The sequence below is a fragment of the Carcharhinus amblyrhynchos genome, chromosome 5 (assembly GCF_965287045.1).
Source record: "Carcharhinus amblyrhynchos chromosome 5, sCarAmb.v2.hapA, whole genome shotgun sequence".
In the NCBI taxonomy this organism is placed as follows: Eukaryota; Metazoa; Chordata; class Chondrichthyes; order Carcharhiniformes; family Carcharhinidae; genus Carcharhinus; species Carcharhinus amblyrhynchos.
The window spans coordinates 29,891,028-29,910,756 of record NC_137328.1 but is presented as its reverse complement, the minus strand read 5'-3'; the positions used below and the strand labels follow the sequence as shown (position 1 = coordinate 29,910,756).

The window sequence follows — 19,729 nt, the reverse complement described above, 5'->3', positions numbered from 1 at the left end:
ATGACCCCAGTAAGAAGTCTCACAACACCAGATTAAAGTCCAACAGGTTTATTTGGAATAATGAGCTTTCAGAGTGCTGCTCCTTCATCAGGTGACTCACCAAAGTCACGGAGGACCACAGGCAAAGGAATGGTGACAAGAATATTTTATCCTTTTACCTGTACAAGGGCAGTATGGCAGTCTGGGCAATGGTATGCTCCTCCTGTCTGATATGGGAAATTAGGGAGCAATCTGATCTCCCTGATAACTTTGTCTGCAAGGAGTGTGTCCAGCTGCAACTCCTCACAGACCGCATTATTCAGTTGGAACAGCAGATGGACACACTGTGGAGCATACAGGAGGCAGAGATTGTGATAGACACTAGTTACAGGGAAGTTGTTACACCACAGGTCAGTCAAGTAGATGGGTGACTGCCAGGAGAGGCAGGCAGGTAGTGCAGGAGTCTCCTGTATTTATTCCCCTTTCAAACAGGTATACTGTTTTAGATACTGTTGAGGAGGATAGCCTGTCAGTGGAGGATACCAGCAGCAGCCAGGCCTGTGGCATCACATCTGGTTCTGCTGTTGAGCAGGGTCGGGCAAGGAGCAAGTGAGCAGTAGTAAAAGGGGACCTGCTAGTTAGAGGCACAGACAGATGTTTCTGTGGCTGCAATCAAGACTCCAGAATAGTGTGTTGCCTTCCTGATGCCAAGGACATCTTTGAGCAGGACATTGCTCACCCTCCCCCCTTAGGAATCAGAACTCGTTGCAGATTTTGGTACCAATGACAAAGATAGGAACAGGGATGAGGTTCTGAAGAGTGAATATAGAGAGTTAGGCAGAAGGCTAAAGTGCAGGACTAAGGGAGGGACAGAACTGGCAGCTCAATGTTCCAGGGTATGTCGGAGCAAGCAGAGAGGAGGAGTGATTTGTGGCAGGAGTGTGAAGGTAAACGATTGTCTATTTTTTAGTTTTTTGCAGGTTTCTCTTTTTTAACAAGTTTCTTTAACAGTAAAGCGGAAGTAGGCTGCGGGGTGACCTGGGAAGGGTTTGTTATCACGTGAGCTTTGAAAAGCAGGCCGTACTAACCAGCGGGCAGCGTCAGTAGCGGGCAGTGGGGTGAGCAGATAGCAGAGTGAGAGCTTTGGCTCAATGGGCTTAGGCAGAAACGGGTGAGGCAAGGTAGGTTTAATTCTTAGTTTCTTTTTCTGTGAAATTTGAAGATAAGAGGAACCTCGGGTCAGTAGTTTTAGCTGGGGGAAAGGTAATTATGAGGCTATTAGGAGAGAATTAGGAAGCATAGGTTGGACTAGGAGACTACAGGGACTGGGAACGACCGAAATGTGGAGTTTTTTCAAGGAGCAGCTACTGCGAGTCCTTGATAGGTATGTCCCTGTCCGGCAAGGAGGAATTGGTAGAGCTAGGGAACCGTGGTGCACTAAAAAAGTTGATTCGTTGGTTAAAAAGAAAAAGGAGGCTTATGTTCGGATGAGACTTGAGGGCTCAGGTAGTGCACTAGAAAGCTTTAGATTGGCTAGGAGGGAGTTGAAGAGTGAGTTAAGAAGGGCTAAAAGAGGACATGAGAAGACTTTGGCTGATAGGATCAAGGAGAATCCTAAGGCGTTCTATAGGTATGTTAAGAACAGAAGGTTGGTTAGGGCAAGATTAGGGCCAGTTATAGACAGCAGAGGGAAGTTGTGTGTGGAACCGGAAGAGATTGGAGAGGCATTGAACCAATATTTCTCTTCGGTGTTCACGCAGGGGGACATGAATGTAGCTGAGGAGAACACTGGGTTGCAGGGGTGTAAACTAGACAGTATTGCAGTTGATAAGGGGGATGTGCTGGATATTCTTGAGGGTTTGAAAATAAATAAATCCCCTGGTCCGGACGGGATTTACCCTAGGATTCTCTGGGAGGCAAGAGAGGTGATTGCAGAGCCTCTGGCTCTGATCTTCAGGTCGTCGTTGGTCTCAGGTATAGTACCGGAAGATTGGAGGATAGCGAATGTTGTCCCATTGTTTAAGAAGGGGAACAGAGACTTCCCTGGGAATTATAGACCGGTGAGTCTTACTTCCGTTGTGGGCAAGGTTTTAGAAAAAATTATTAGGGATAGGATTTATAGTTATTTGGAGAGTAATGAATTGATTGGAGATAGTCAGCATGGTTTTGTAGCAGGTAGGTCGTGCCTTACTAACCTTATTGAGTTTTTTGAGAAAGTGACCAAAGAGGTGGATGGGGGTAAGGCAGTTGACGTGGTATATATGGATTTTAGTCAGGCATTTGATAAGGTTCACCATGGTAGGCTTCTGCAGAAAATGCAGACGTATGGGATTGAGGGTAATCTAGGAAATTGGATCAGGAATTGGCTAGCAGATAGGAGACAGAGGGTGGTGGTTGATGGTAAATATTTGTCATGGAGTTTAGTTACGAGTGGTGTGCCTCAGGGATCTGTTTTGGGGCCACTGCTGTTTGTAATTTTTATAAATGATCTGGATGAGGGTATAGTTGGGTGGATTAGTAAATTTGCTGATGACACCAAAGTCGGAGGTGTGGTAGATTGTGAGGAAGGGTGTCATAGTTTGCAGGGAGACTTGGACAGGTTGCAGAGCTGGGCCGAGAGGTGGCGGATGGAGTTTAATGCGGAGAAGTGTGAGGTAATTCACTTTGGTAGGAATAACAGATGTGTCGAGTATAGGGCTAACGGGAGGACTCTGAATAGTGTGGATGAACAGAGGGATCTAGGTGTATGTGTACATAGATCCCTGAAAGTTGGGAATCAAGTAGATAAGGTTGTTAAGAAGGCATACGGTGTCTTGGCGTTTATTGGTAGGGGGATTGAATTTAGGAGTCGCAGCGTCATGTTGCAACTGTACACAACTCTGGTGCGGCCGCACTTGGAGTATTGTGTGCAGTTCTGGTCCCCACATTATAGGAAGGATGTGGAGGCTTTGGAGAGGGTGCAGAGGAGGTTTACCAGGATGTTGCCTGGTATGGAGGGGAGGTCCTATGAGGAGAGACTGAGGGATTTGGGGTTGTTTTCGCTAGAAAGAAGGCGGCTAAGAGGGGATCTTATTGAAACATATAAGATGATTAGAGGTTTAGATAGGGTGGATAGTGATAGCCTTTTTCCTCGGATGGAGAAAGCTAGCACGAGGGGGCATGGCTTTAAATTAAGGGGGGGTAGTTATAGGACAGATGTCAGGGGTAGGTTCTTTACCCAGAGGGTGGTGAGGGATTGGAATGCCCTGCCTGCTGTAAATGCGCCTAGTTTGGGGGCGTTTAAGAGATCTGTGGATAGGTTTATGGATGAAAAGGGATTGGTTTAGGTTAGAGGGTCATTGTTTTTTAACTGGTCGGTGCAACATCGTGGGCCGAAGGGCCTGTTCTGCGCTGTAATGTTCTATGTTCTATGTGCTATGAGTGTGAGGCAGTTTGTTGTTCTCAGTGTCAGATGTCGGAGGTCCTGGAGTCTCCTGGCTTCCCGGACATCCATATTTGCACCAGGTGTGTCGAACTGCGGCTCCTAAGGGACCTTCGTCTGGTCAGGAGAACAAGGAGGTGATAGGTAGGAGTTACAGGCAGGTGGTCACACCGGGGCCTCGGGAGGCAGGTAAGTGTGTCATGGTTAGGAAGGGGAAAGGTCAGGTGCTAGAGAGCACTCCAGTGGATGTGCCCCTTAAAAATAAGTACTCCTGTTTGAGTACTGTCGCGGGGGGGGGGAGCGGACAGCCTAACTGGTGGAAGCAGCAATGGCCGTGCCTCCGGCGCAGAGTCCGGCCCTGTAACTCAGAAGAGTAAGGAAAGGAAGAGGAAGGCAGTCGTGATAGGGGACTCTACAGTGAGGGGGTCGGACAGACGATTTTGTGGAGGCAGATGAGCAACTCGGATGGTAGTTTGCCTCCCTGGTGCTGGGATCCGGGATGTTTCTGATCGCATCCAAGAAATCCTGAAGTGGGAGGGAGAGGAGCCAGAGGTCGTGGTACATATTGGTACCACTGACATAGGAAGGGAAAGGGTCATGAAAAAAGAATATAAGGGGTTAGATAGAGAGTTGAGAAGGAGGACTGCAAAGGTAATCATCTCGGGATTGCTGCCTGTGCCACGAGACAGTGAGAGTAGGAATGGAATGAGGTGGAGGACAAATGCGTGGCTGAGGGATTGGAGCAGGGGGGTAGGGATTCAGGTTCCTGGATCATTGGGACCTCTTTAGGGCAGGTGTGACCTGTACAAAAGGGACGGGTTGCACTTGAATCCCAGGGGGACTAATATCCTGGCTGGGAGGTTTGCTAAGGCTACTGGGGAGAGTTTAAACTAGAATGGTTGGGGGGATGGGAATCAAAATGAAGTGACTAGGAGAGAGGAGGTTAGCTCGCAAATAGAGAGAGCTTGTCAACAGTGTGAGAGGGAGGAAAGGTAGTTGATGGAGAAGGGGAGGCCAAAGGTTTGAGATACGTCTGTTTTAACGCAAGGAGTGTTGTTAACGAAGTGGATGAGCTTAGAGCGTGGATCGCTACTTGGAAATGTGATGTGGTGGCCATTACAGAGACTTGGATGACTCAGGGACAGGACTTCAGGTGCCGGGTTTCAGATGTTTCAGGAGGGACAGGGAGGGAGACAGAAGAGGCGGGGGCGTGGCACTGTTGATCAGAGATAGTGTCACGGCTGTAGAAAAGGTGGATGCCATGGAGGGATTGTCTACGGAGTTTCTGTGGGGGGAGGTTCGGAACAGGAAAGGGTCAGTAACTTTACTGGGTGTTTCCTATAGGCCGCCCAATAGTAATAGGGATGTTGAGGAGCAGATTGGGAAACAGATCCTGGAGAGATGTAATAATAACAGAATTGTCGTGATGGGAGACTTTAATTTCCCAAATATCGATTGGAATCTCTCTAGGGTAAGGGTTTAGATGGAGAGGAGATTGTTAGGTGTGTTCAGGAGGGTTTCCTGACACAGTATGTGGATAAGCCTACAAGAGGAAAGGCTTACGTGATTTGGCATTGGGTAATGAACCTGGACAGGTGTCAGATCTCTCAGTGGGAGAGCATTTTGGGGATAGTGATCAAAACTCTTATCTCCTTTACACTTGCACTGGGGAGAGGTAGGATCAGACAAGCTAGGAAAGTGTTTATTTGGAATAAGGAGGATTATGAAGCCATCCGACAGGAAATTAGAGGCATAAATTGGAAGGGTGTTTTCTCGGGGAAACGTACAGAAGTAATGTGGATTTTCAAGGAGTATTTGTCTGGAGTTCTGCACGGCAACGTTCCGATGAGACAGGGAAGATTTGGTAGGTTACAGGAACCGTGGTGCACGAAAGCTGTAATGAATTTAGTCAAGAAGAAAAGAAAAGCTTACAAAAGGTTCAGGGAGCTAGGTAATGTTAGGGATCTAGAGGCGTATACGACGATAAGAAGGAACTTGAGAAGGAAATGTAATGTTGGAGTATAACATTAGCAAATGTGAGGTTATCCACTTTGGTAGAAATAATAGTAGGAGGGATTATTATTTAAAGGGTGAAAAGCTGCAGCATGCTACATTGCAGAGGGACCTAGGGGTCCTTGTGCACGAATCGCAAAAACCCAGTCTGCAGGTGATCAAGAAGGCAAATGGAATGTTGGCCTTTATAGCAATGGGGGATAGAATATAAAAGCAGGGAGGTCTTGCTGCAACTGTACAGGGCACTGGTGAGGCTGCAACTGGAATACAGTGTGCAGTTTTGGCCCCTGTATTTGCGAAAGGATATATTAGCCTTGGAGGGAGTACAGAGAAGGTTCACTAGGCTGATACCAGAGATGAGGGGGTTAGCTTATGAAGAGAGATTGAATAGACTAGGTCTGTACTCAGTAGAGTTTAGAAGGCTGAGGGGGGATCTGATAGAGACTCACAAGATAATGAAGGGGCTAGAAAGGGTAGAGGTAGAGATTCTTCCCACTTAGAAAGGATAGCAGAACTAGAGGGCACAGTCTCAAAATAAGTGGGGGGGGGGTCAGTTTAGAACGGAGTTGAGGAGGAACTTCTTCACTCAAAGGATGGTGAATCTCTGGAATTCTCTGCCCATTGAAGTGGTGGAGGCTACCTCGTTGAATATATTTAAGTCACGGGTAGATAGGTTTCTGATAGACAAGGGAATTAAGGGTTATGGGGAGAAAGCGGGAAAGTGGAACTGATTCACTTCAGATCAGCCATGATTTTATTGAATGGCGGAGCAGGCTCAAAGGGCGAGATGGCCTACTCCTGCTCCTATTTATTATGTTCTTATGAAATTAGGAGAGCCAGAAGGGGCCATGAGAAGGCCTTGACAGATAAGATTAAGGAAAACCCCAAGGCATTCTACAAGTATGTGAAGAGCAAAACGATGAGATGTGAAGGAATAGGACCTATCAAGCGTGACGGTGGGAAAGTTTGTATAGAACCGGTAGAAATAGAGAGATGCTCAATGAATACTTTACTTCAGTATTCACAGTGGAAAAGGATCTTGGTGCTGGTAGTGCAGGCTTGCAGTGGACTGAAAAGCTTGAGTATGTTGACATTAAGAAAGAGGATGTGTTGGAGCTTTTGAAAAGCATCAAGTTAGATAAGTCGCCGGGGCCGGATGGGATGTACTCCAGGTTACTGTGGGAGGCAAGGGAAGAGATTGCAGAGCCTCTGGCAATGACCTTTGCATCATCAATGGAGACAGGAGAGGTTCCGGAGGTTTGGAGGATTGCAGATGTGGTTCTTATATTCAAGAAAGGGAGAAAAGATAGCCCAGGAAATTATCGACCAGTGAGTCTAACCTCAGTGGTTGTTAAGTTGCTGGAGAAGATCCTGAGAGGCAGTATTTATGAACATTTGAAGAAGTATAATATGATCAAAAATAGTCAGCATGGCTTTGTCAATGGCAGATCATGTCTTACGAGTGTGGTTGAATTTTTTGAAGATGTGACTAAACACATTGCGATAAGGTGCCCCATGCAAGGCTTATTGAGAAAGTGAGGGGGCATTGGACCCAAGGAGACATTGCTTTGTGGATCCAGAACTGGCTTGCCCACAGAAGGCAAAGAGTGGTTATAGATGGGTCATATTCTGCATGGACGTTGGTCACCAGTGGAGTGCCCCAGGGATCTGTTCTGGACCCTTACTCTTTGTGATTTTTATAAATGACCTGGATGAGGGAGTGGAGGGATGGGTTAGTAAGTTTGCCGATGACACAAAGGTTGGAGATGTTGTGGATAGTGTGGACGGATGTCAGAAATTGCAACGAGACATAGATAGGATGCAAGACTGGGCGGAGAAGTGGCAGATGGACTTCAACCCAGATAAGTGTGTGGTGATTCATTTTGGCAGGTGAAATAGGGTGAAGGAATATAATGTTAATGGTAAGACTCTTGGCAGGGTGGAAGATCAGAAGGATCTTGGGGTCCGGGTTCACAGGACGCTGAAATCAGCTTTGCAGGTAGAGGATGTGGTTAAGAAGGCGTATGGTGTACTGGCCTTCATCAATCGAGGAATTGAGTTTATGAGTCGGGAGATAATGCTGCAACTGTATAAGACCCTGGTCAGACCCCACTTGGAGTACTGTACTCAGTTCTGGTCGCCTCATTACAGGAAGGATGTGGAAGCCATTGAACGGGTGTAGAGGAGATTTATAAGGATGTTGCCTAGATTGGGTGACATGCCTTGTGAGGATAGGTTGAGAGAGCTTGGTCTTTTCTCCTTAGAGAGACGAAGGATGAGAGATGACCTGATAGAGGTGTGTAAGATGTTGAGAGGTATTGATCAAGTGGATTCTCAGAGGCTTTTTCCCAGGGCTGAAGGGGCTGCCACAAGTGGACATAAGTTTAGGGTGCTGGGGAGTAGGTACAGAGATGTCAGGGGTAAGTTTCTCACTTAGAGGGTGGTGGGTGTGTGGAATCGGCTGTCAGCAATGATGGTGGAGGTGGATTCAATAGGGTCTTTTAACAGACTTTTGGATAAGTACGTGGAACTTAGTAAGAAAGAGGGTTATAGGTAAACCTAGTAGGTAGGGACATGTTCAGTGCAACTTGTGGGCCGAAAGGCCTGTTTGTGCTGTAGTTTTTCTATGTTCTATGTTCTAGATGCTTTAGGAAAGATAAAACAGGAGGTAAGAGAGGCGGGGGAGTTGCAGTTTTGATTGGGAAAAATATCACAACAGTACTTGGAGGGGATATACCTGATGATCCAGCCACTGATAAGGTTCACCATGGTAGGCTTCTGCAGAAAATGCAGATGTATGGGATTGTGGGTAATCTAGGAAGTTGGATCAGGAATTGGCTATCAGATAGGAGACAGAGGGTGGTGGTGGATGGTAAATATTCATCATGGAGTGCAGTTACGAGTGGTGTGCCTCAGGGATCTGTTTTGGGGCCACTGTTGTTTGTAATTTTTATTAATGATCTGGATGAGGGTATAGTTGGGTGGATTAGTAAATTTGCTGATGACACCAAAGTTGGAGGTGTGGTAGATTGTGAGGAAGGGTGTCATAGTCTGCAGGGAGACTTAGATAGGTTGCAGAGCTGGGCCGAGAGGTGGCGGATGGAATTTAATGCGGAGAAGTGTGAGGTAATTCACTTTGGTAGGAGCAACAGATGTGTCGAGTATAGGGCTAACGGGAGGACTTTGAATAGTGTGGATGAACAGAGGGATCTAGGTGTGTGTGTACATAGATCCCTGAAAGTTGGGAATCAAGTAGATAAGGTTGTCAAGAAGGCGTACGGTGTCTTGGCGCTTATTGGTAGGGGGATTGAATTTAGGAGTCGCAGTGTAATGTTGCAACTGTACACTACTCTAGTGCGGCCGCACTTGGAGTACTGTGTGCAGTTCTGGTCCCCGCATTACAAGAAGGATGTGGAGGCGTTGGAGAGGGTGCAGAGGAGGTTTACTAGGATGTTGCCTGGTATGGTGGGGAGGTCCTATGAGGAGAGACTGAGGGATCTAGGGTTGTTTTCGTTGGGAAGAAGGCGGCTAAGAGGGGATCTTATTGAAACATATAAGATGATTAGGGGTTTAGATAGGGTGGATAGTGATAGCCTTTTTCCTCGGATGGAGAAAGCTAGCACGAGGGGGCATGACTTTAAATTAAGGGGGGGTAGCTACAGGACGGATGTCAGGGGTAGGTTCTTTACCCAGCGGGTGGTGAGGGATTGGAATGCCCTGCCTGCTGCAGTTGTAGATGCGTCTAGTTTGGGGGCGTTTAAGAGATCTCTGGATAGGTTTATGGACGAAAAGGGATTGGTATAGGCTAGTGGGTCATTGTTTTTGTAACTGGTCGGCGCAACATCGTGGGCCGAAGGGCCTGTTCTGCGCTGTAATGTTCTATGTTCTATGTTCTATGAGTCTATATGGGTAGAACTGAGAAATAAGAAGGGGAAAATCACTTTAATATGGTTGTACAATAGGCCCCCAAATAGTTAGCGGGAAATTGAAGAGCAAATGTGAAAGGAGATTACAGATAGCTCCAAGAAAAATAGGGTGGTAATAGCAGGGAATTTTAACTTTCCCAACATTGCCTGGGACCGTTATAGAATCAGAGGGTTGGATGGAGAGAAGGTTGTTGCCTGTATTCAGGAGGAATTTCTCATTCATTATGTGGATGGCCTGACTAAAGAGGGGGCAAAACTTGACCTCCTGTTGGGAAATAAGCAAGCGCAGGTGACAGAAGTATTAGTGAGAGATCACTTTGAGACCAGTGACCATTATTCTGTTAGTTTTAAGATAGCTATGGAGAATGATAGTTCTGGCCCAAAAGTTAAAATTCTAACTTCTGGCAAGGCCAATTTTGATGGTATCAGGCCATTTCAAAAGTTAGAACCATAGTACACTACAGCATAGAAACAGGCCTTTTGGCCCTTCTTGGGGAGCCTGTGAGAAGGCAAAGGGACGTCTGGCAAGTGGGAGGCTTTCAAAAGTGTGTTAACCAGGGTTCAGGGTAAGCACATTCCTCTTAGAGTGAAGGGCAGGGTTGATAGAAGTAGGGAACCTGGGATGACTAGAGTTATTGAGACCCTGGTCAAGGAGAAGAAGGAGGCACAGCCATGCATAGGCAGCTGGGATCAAGTGAATCCGTTGAAGAGTATAGGGGGTGTAGGCATAGAGGTAAGAGAGACATCAGGAGGGCAAAAAGGGGACTCGAGATTGTTTCGACAGACAAGGCAAAGAAGAATCCAAGAGCTTGTACAAATACATAAAGGCCAAAAGAGTAACAAGGGAGAAAGTAGGGCCTCTTAAATATCATAGAAATCATAGAAACCCTACAGTGCAGAAAGAGGCTATTTGGCCAATCGAGTCTGCACTGACCACAGTCCCACCCAGGCCCTACCCCCATATCCAACACATTTACTCGCTAATCCCTCTAACCTGTACATCTCAGGACACTTAAGGGGCAATTTTAGCATGGCCAATTAACCAAACCCACACATCTTTGGATCATGGGAGGAAACCGGAGCACCCAGAGGAAACCCACGCAGACACGAGGAGAATTTGCAAATTCCACACTGACAGTGACCCAAGCCGGGAATCAAACCCAGGTCCCTGGAGAGGGCGGGAATGTGGAACTGAGCCACGACAGATCAGCCATGATCTTATTGAATGGCAGGGCAGGCTCGAAGGGCTAGATGGCCTACTCCTCCTATTTCTTAAATCATAATTCACTATGAAAACAAGTTAAATCCCAGGTTTAATTTTTATGTTCAGCCAACTGGATTTTGATTTGATTTATTATTGTCGCATGTATTAACATACAAGGAAAAGTATTGTTTCTTGCACGCTATACAGACAAAATGTGCTGTTCATAGAGAAGGAAAGGAGAGAGTGCAGAATGTAGTGTTACAGTCATAGCTAGGGTGCAGAGAAAGATCAACTTAATGCAAGGTAAGTCCATTCATAAGTCTGATAGCAGCAGGGAAGAAGTTTTTCTTGAGTTGGCTGGTACATAACCTCAGACTTTTGTATCTTTTTCCCGAAAGCAGAAGGTGGAAGAGAGTATGTCTGGGTTGCATGGGGTCCTTAATTATGCTGGCTGCTTTGACAAGGCAGTGGAAAGTGTAGACAGAGTCAGTGGAAGGGAGGCTGGTTTGCATACTGGATTGGGCTACATTCATGACCTTTTGTAGTTCCTCGCAGTCTTGGGCAGAGCAGGAGCCATACCAAGCTGAATGCTTTCTATGGTGCATCTGTAAAAGTTGGTGAGAGTTGTAGCCTTCATGTCAAATTTCCTCAGAGGCAGTTTCTTAACTCTAGTGTCAGCATGGGGGGAGCAGGACAGGCTACTGGTGATCTGGACACCTAAAAACTTGAAGCTCTTGACCCTTTTTACTTTGTCCCCATTGATGTAGACAGGGGCATGTTTTCCTTTACACTTCCCGAAGTCAACGACAATCTCCTTCGTTTTGTTGACATTGAGGGAAGGATTATTGTTGCCGCACCAGTTCACCAGATTCTTATCCCATTCCTGTACTCTGTCTTGTCATTGTTTGAGATCCGATCCAATACTGTGGTGTCATCAGCAAACCTGAAAATCAAATTGGAGGGGAATTTGGCCTCACAGTCATAGGTGTATAATAGGGGGTTGAGAGCCTAACCTTGTGAGGCACCGGTGATGAGGACGATTGTGGAGGAAGTGTTGTTGACTATCCTTACTGATTGTGGTCTGTGAATTAGGAAGTCTAGGATCCAGTTGCAGAGAGAGATGCCGAGGCCCAGGCCACCAAGTTTGGAGATGAGTTTCATGGGAGTGGTAGTGTTGAAGGCTGAGCTGTAGTCAATAAATAGGATTCTGACATAGGTACCCTTGTTATCTAAGTGTTGCCATGTTGAATACAGGGACAGGGAAATGGCACCTGCTGTGGACCTGTTGTGTCAGTAGGCAAACTGTAGTGAATCCAGGTAGTCCGGGAGGCTGGAAATGACTTGTGCCATGACTAACCTTTCAAAGCATTTCATAATGATGGATGCCAGAACACCAGCCAATAGTCATTAAGGCTTTTGGTGATAGTGACCACAATTCGGTTACGTTCACCTTAGTGATGGAAAGGGATAGGCATGAACCTCGGGTCAGTAGTTTTAGCTGGGGGAAGGGTAATTATGAGGCCATTAGGAGAGAATTAGGAAGCATAGGTTGGACTAGGAGATTACAGGGACTGGGAACGTCCGAAATGTGGAGTTTTTTCAAGGAGCAGCTACTGCGAGTCCGTGATAGGTATGTCCCTGTCAGGCAAGGAGGAATTGGTAGGGCTAGGGAACCGTGGTGCACTAAAAAAGTTGATTCATTGGTTAAAAAGAAAAAGAAGGCTTATGTTCGGATGAGACTTGAGGGCTCAGGTAGTGCACTAGAAAACTTTAGATTGGCTGGGAGGGAGTTGAAGAGTGAGTTAAGAAGGGCTAAAAGAGGACATGAGAAGACTTTGGCTGATAGGATTAAGGAGAATCCTAAGGCATTCTATAGGTATGTCAAGAACAGAAGGTTGGTTAGGGCAAGATTAGGGCCAGTTATAGACAGCAGAGGGAAGTTATGTGTGGAACTGGAAGAGATTGGAGAGGCATTGAACCAATATTTCTCTTCGGTGTTCACGCAGGGGGACAAGAATATAGCTGAGGAGGACACTGGGTTGCAGGGGAGTAGAATAGACAGTATTACAGTTGATAAGGAGGATGTGCTGGATATTCTTGAGGGATTGAAAATAGATAAGTCCCCTGGTCCGGATGGGATTTACCCTAGGATTCTCTGGGAGGCAAGAGAAGTGATTGCAGAGCCTCTGGCTCTGATCTTCAGGTCGTCGTTGGCCTCTGGTATAGTACCGGAAGATTGGAGGATAGCAAATGTTGTCCCATTGTTTAAGAAGGGGAACAGAGACTTCCCCGGGAATTATAGACCGGTGAGTCTCACTTCTGTTGTGGGCAAGGTTTTAGAAAAAATTATTAGGGATAGGATTTATAGTTATTTGGAGAGTAATGAATTGATTGGAGATAGTCAGCATGGTTTTGTAGCGGGTAGGTCGTGCCTTACTAACCTTATTGAGTTTTTTGAGAAAGTGACCAAAGAGGTGGATGGGGGTAAGGCAGTTGACGTGGTATATATGGATTTTAGTCAGGCGTTTGATAAGGTTCACCATGGTAGGCTTCTGCAGAAAATGCAGATGTATGGGATTGAGGGTAATTTAGGAAATTGGATCAGGAATTGGCTAGCAGATAGGAGACAGAGGGTGGTGGTTGATGGTAAATATTCGTCATGGAGTTCGGTTACGAGTGGTGTGCCTCAGGGATCTGTTTTGGGGCCACTGCTGTTTGTAATTTTTATAAATGATCTGGATGAGGGTATAGTTGGATGGATTAGTAAATTTGCTGATGACAGCAAAGTCGGAAGTGTGGTAGATTGTGAGGAAGGGTGTCATAGTTTGCAGGAAGACTTGGACAGGTTGCAGAGCTGGGCCGAGAGGTGGCGGATGGAGTTTAATGCGGAGAAGTGTGAGGTAATTCACTTTGGTAGGAATAACAGATGTGTTGAGTATAGGGCTAACGGGAGGACTCTGAATAGTGTGGATGAACAGAGGGATCTAGGTGTATGTGTACATAGATCCCTGAAAGTTGGGAATCAAGTAGATCGGGTTGTTAAGAAGGCATACGGTGTCTTGGCGTTTATTGGTAGGGGGATTGAATTTAGGAGTCGCGGCATCATGTTGCAACTGTACACAACTCTGGTGCGGCCGCACTTGGAGTACTGTGTGCAGTTCTGGTCCCCGCATTACAAGAAGGATGTGGAGGCGTTGGAGAGGGTGCAGAGGAGGTTTACTAGGATGTTGCCTGGTATGGTGGGGAGGTCCTATGAGGAGAGACTGAGGGATTTAGGGTTGTTTTCGTTGGAAAGAAGGCGGCTAAGAGGGGATCTTATTGAAACATATAAGATGATTAGAGGTTTAGATAGGGTGGATAGTGATAGCCTTTTTCCTCGGATGGAGAAAGCTAGCACGAGGGGGCATGGCTTTAAATTAAGGGGGGGTAGCTACAGGACGGATGTCAGGGGTAGGTTCTTTACCCAGCGGGTGGTGAGGGATTGGAATGCCCTGCCTGCTGCAGTTGTAAATGCGTCTAGTTTGGGGGCGTTTAAGAGATCTCTGGATAGGTTTATGGACGAAAAGGGATTGGTATAGGCTAGTGGGTCATTGTTTTTGTAACTGGTCGGCGCAACATCGTGGGCCGAAGGGCCTGTTCTGCGCTGTAATGTTCTATGTTCTATGTTCTATGTTCTATTAAGGCATGCTGCTTGGTTTTTCTTAGGTACCGCGATGATGTTTTTTTGAAGCAGATAGAGACCTCAGATTGTTGTGTAGAGAGGTTGACAATGTCCTGAGAATATCTCCGCCAGCAAATCCGCACAGGATCTGAATGCACATCGGGGTACTGCATCCGGGCCAGTTGCTTTCTGTGGGTTGACCTTCAAGAAAGCTGCTCTGACATGTGCAATGGTGACCCACTGCAGGTACAGGTTCATCCAGGACTTCCAAAGTGGAGGACATGCTCTCACTGACCTCTTGCTCAAACGGGGGTGGAATGCATTGAGCTCATCAGGGAGGGGTTGGAGCTGGCAATTTTACATGCATTTATCTTGTAGCCTGATATGTGTTACAGATCTTGCCATAGTCGGTGGGGTTAGGCGTGGCTAGCCAAAGACTCTAGCTTGGTCCGGTATTGCCTTTTGGTATTTTTGTAGATTGTATCTAGAGTGGGATGTGGTAAGGTTCATCTAACATACCTTTACTGGTAGGGTGCAAGATATGATGCGGGCTGGGGATGAGGTTTCGTTGTAGAGGATGGATAAAGGATCGGAGTCAAAGGAGAGTTTGAATCAGCTAATGTTTGCAGTCTTGGTCATGCACAGAAACAAGTATTTTTGTTCAAACTCATGCATTGATTTTAGGTCTAATGAATTTGGAACTAAAAAAGAAATGTTTGTGATAGAGTAAGTTTGTTGAAATGTTGCCAAAGTTTTTCATCTTAAGATTAAAGTTAATTTAGTAGACACACGTAGACTTACATTAACACTACAATGAAGTTACTGTGAAAATCTCCCAGTCATCACACTCCGGCACCTGTTCAGGTATACCGAGGAAGAATTTAGCATGGCCATTACACCTAACCTGCCCATCTTTGGATTGTGGGACAAAACTGGAGCACCAGAGGAAACCCATGCAGACAGGGGAGAATGTGCAAGTTCAACACAGTGACCCGAGGCCGGAATTGAACCCAGTCCTTGGTGCTGTGAGACAGCAGTGCCTCTTGCAGTTATCAAGGCCAAATTTCAAACAATCAGAATAATTTATGATCTAACAATGCTGGCGTTTCTCTGGGGTGGGCACAGTGAGAAGTCTCACAACACCAGGTTAAAGTCCAACAGGTTTATTTGGAATCACAAGCTTTCAGAACATTGCTCTTGAGTGACACATCTGATGAAGGAGCAGTGCTGTGAAAGCTCGAGATTACAAATAAACCTGTTGGACTTTAACCTGGCTTTGTGAGACTTCTTACAATAATTTACATCACAGGAGGAAAGAGTGTTTGCAACCAATCAACATCCAGTATTATAATTTGTCATGATCATTTAAAATTTGGCATTTTTGGATTTGTCCTAATCACTGCAGGATGGAAATCTTCAGCAACATGTCTCTCTCTTCTGCAATATTCAAGATCTGTAGTAGCAAATGACAGATTGACACCTTTACTACTGTAACATATTCAGTGTTTGATAACATCTGTTTTACTTTTGTAGCAGAGAGGAGCAGCAGAGGTCCAGCAAATCGAGAGTCTGAACCAAGTTACATGAATTATAAATGTAGATGCTGTGGTATAGTTCTGTCTTTTTTCTTTAGAATTACATTATTTTTGTGTGTTGTTTTGTTTACAAAAATCCTTTATTTCAATGTTAACAACGTAATAGCAAATTATAAAACACTTCTTTAATGTTGGATATAACCGATGACTACGCTGTCAGTCATTGGTTATATCTTCACGTGCTTCCACAACTGAGGGGGTCTGAGGTAATCCAATTATTTTTGCACCTGGTGAGTGTTTTTTTTAGATAATGAAACAAAGTCCCTTTGTTCATAAACATCGTGCCTTATAGAGGTCAGCAGGATATAACTTGAGGGGCCTTTGCTGGTGAATTATGCAATCAGTTTGCTTATCAAATTAACAATTTTATCTCTGTGCCTTTTCAAAAAATAGACATGTGGTCTGCCTGGCACAGATCACGCCTAGTCTGGAGAATAGAGTATTGACCTAAAAATTGATTTCGCATCCAGCACCAAACAATTTGCAATTCTCCCAGTCCCTTTCTAATGGTGCAAACTGGAGGCCATGAGGCTGATTAGCATATGTAAAATAGCATTTAAAAATGCAAAACCTATTCAGCTCCCAGCAGATGGAATTCTCCGCCCTTTGGGTGAAGTGCAAGAACGACGAGAATCACTACTGGTCTCCATTAGCGGAGACCTGATGCGATGGCAATGTCAGGGAGGCGAGGAGGGTGCTTGGAAGCCATTGAAGCCCCTGGGTGATCGGGCGCATGGCCAGCTGGATGGGTGCCCAATGGGCAGTGTCACCCTGGCAGTGCTCACCAGACACCCTGGCAGTACCCACTGGACATACTGGCAGTGGCCACCGGGCACCCCAATGGCTAGGGCAGTGCCAAGGGGTGGGATCTGAGTGGGGGCTGGGAGGGGAGGACTATGCATGTACAGGAGGGGTGTAATGGATGTTATTGTGTAAATGTCATACATTTGATCAGTGCGACCTGTAATACAATTGCTCAGAGTTCAGTGAATGCTGCTTACTGGATTATAATAGACTTTTCCTTATCTGTTTCAGTTCTTTTAAAAGCCAACCAGTTCAACATAGCGGGTGAGCAGGGAAAACTATCTCTGTCTCTGAATATATTTACAAATTTTGTGGGATTAACGGATATAGTTTGAAAACTGAATGTAATTTGTTCTTTGGTTTAATTCAGGTGACAGGCCTCCCAGCCGTAGCCCTCCAAAACCAAGATTGCCTCAGTGCTTTATTGCAGGTATCCTTGCAAGTTTTCATTTAATTTCTTAGTTTTGTTTGTAAATTGTTTTGTCACGATTCAGTAGATTTCTCCTGTATCCGAGGCATACAAAAAATAATAACAATTTCCGACAGAAAAACTAAGAGAGAGTTTTTTGGATGAATTGGGAAAGGCAATTTTCCTCTAGTCTTTCAAGAGAGATTGCCAATTTAAAATTGGCATGAGAGGAGTGCGGTGATGTCCTTAGAGTTATTTCCCCACAAGAAATGATTGAAGCAGAGCTCATCGCATCTTATAAGGAAATATGGCTAGATAACTGAAGCAGCTATAAATAGAGGATAAACAGTGGAATGAGTTTTAAGCTGCTGTATCAAAGAACCAGCACAGACATGGATTAAGTACTTCTATGTTGTTAAATTCTGCAGTCCCACTATTTCAACTGTGTCACTGAACATGTCAATAAATGTATCAGTGCCAGTCATAATATACATGGCTTCCCTTCTTGGTAATGTTTTGCAGTAGAGACCTCAATCCGGTCACTGCTCAGTCTTCTCTGCTCCAAAGAAAACAACCCAAGCCTACCCAACCTCTCTTTATAACATAATTGTTCCATCCCAGGCAACATCACAGTGAATCTCCTCTGAATCCCCTCCACTGCATTCATATCCTTCCGAAAATGTGTCGACTGGAACTGCACACAATGCTCACCAAAGTTCTATACAACTCCATCATGACTTCTCTGCTTTTGAAATCTATATCTTGATTGATAAAGGCAAGTGATACATATGCCTTTTTCACCACTCTATTTACCTGCCTTTCCATCTTCAGAGATCTATGGTCCAACATGCCAAGGTCCCTTTGTTCTTTAGAACTTTCTAACATCAAACCATTCATAGTATACTTCCTTGTCAAATTACTCCTTCCAAAGTGTATCGCCTCATACTTATCAGGGTTAAATTCCATCTGCCTTTTATCCGCCCATTTAACCATCTTGTCTATATCTTTCTGTAATCCAAGACACTCAACCTCACTGTTAACCATCCAGCCAATCTTTGTGTCATTGGAAAACTTATTAATCCTACCCTTGACATAGTTACCTATGTCATTTATATAAATGATGAGCAATAGGAGTCTCAGCACAGATCTCTAAGGTATCCACTAGCCACTGGCCTCCAGTCACTAAAGCAGTCATCCCTCTTTCTCCTACCACTAAGCCAATTATGAATCCACCTTATCAGATCACTCTGTACCCCATATGCATTTGCCTTCTTAATAAGTTTCCCATGTGGGACTTTGTCAAAGACTTTGCTGAAATCCATGTTAATTACATCAACTGCACTACCCTCATCCACACATTTGGATTCCTTATTTTTACTTAACTGACTGATCTAAACATGATTCTTTGTTTTTTGTTTATTCTTTCATGGGATGAGAGTGTCACTGGCTATGCCAGCATTTTTAATGCCCGATTAATGCCTAATTGCCAATGCGAAAATATTGGTGAGCCCCATTCGTGAACCATTGCAGTCTGTAGTGTAAGTGCAGCCTTAGTGTTGTTTGAAGGGTGTTCCTGGATTGTTAGTAATGGTGAAGGAACAATAATTTAGTTCCAGGTGATGGTGCTCTCATGCATCTGATGCCCTTGATCTTATAGGTGGTAGTGTTGCTTGGTGAGTTGCTGCACTGCATGTATAGGATATTTTATTTTATCCTGTAGTCCTTACGTTATAGGATATTGTCATTTTCTTCTAGTACAAATTTAAGCTCTGGGAAAAATACTGTAATTTGTTAAATCAATGAATTACAACATAACTGTCTACATGTGGTACATTTGAGACCCAAATTGATAATAACTCATATGCAAAGGATTCTTCATCAAGAACCGCCGAGTGTGTTATCTTGACTGCTTACCTAGCTTCAGAAAACCAGGTCATAGCCCCCCAAGGAGCTTCAGTGTGTTGTAACTTTTTAAGTTTTGATTATATATAACAAATCAGGGCACAATATGCCATTATGCTCATGTCTGTGACATTTATGTGTAAGCTTACTGACACATGTTGAATATACAGGCATCCTGATATCTGTTCAGTGACTATACTGGAAAGGTGTATATGTGGACACGAAATGTACTGTCTTTTGCAGTTGAATGGCTCATCACATAAAGACAGACTACTTGGGCAATATGTCAAAAGGTGCCTGACCCTTATGGGGACAAAATAGAATAATGTAGGAAAAGAGATGGTTTTTTAAATTAATAATAGAAGACATCGATGTTTTGCAGGTAAAGGTGAGACTGATGAACTAATGCCGAAGCTAATGAAGAAACGGGCGAAGCTGGCAGAAGATCCATAAACTACGATTCTAACAAGCATCTGCCTTGTTAAATTAGAGAATCTATGAACACAAGCATTGCGTTCAATTGAAACATTGACTCTTCTAATATGGAAACTTTAAATTAAGATAAATGAACAAGAAAGGAATTGGAAGAGTTGTAGGCTTCTCTTTTGCATCAAATCCCAGTGAAAGGGAAGATGAAGTTCTCACAAGAACAATTTGAGCTAAGGGGCTTGTTCTGTAGTTGAGAATTTCTATTTATCAATTCGAGGGATTGATTGAATCTTCTACCTATAATGTATACAAAGATATATCACAAGTTTAGAAAAAAGATGACAGGAGTATAGTGTTTGTTTTTAATCATTACTCGGACCTAAAAA

The 19,729-nt window shown here is 44.8% G+C and overlaps 1 long non-coding RNA gene across 1 annotated transcript in view; it reads left to right on the top strand.

The window, feature by feature from the left end:
• The window catches only part of LOC145342932 (uncharacterized), a 38,121-nt gene extending 18,645 nt beyond the window's left edge, over positions 1-19,476 (top strand). Inside the window, exons 2-4 of the long non-coding RNA XR_013886662.1 lie at positions 16,835-16,867; positions 16,974-17,033; positions 19,297-19,476. This is a non-coding gene — a long non-coding RNA (uncharacterized LOC145342932). The remainder of the gene's footprint in view (positions 1-16,834; positions 16,868-16,973; positions 17,034-19,296) is intronic.
• Positions 19,477-19,729: the final 253 nt, after the last annotated feature.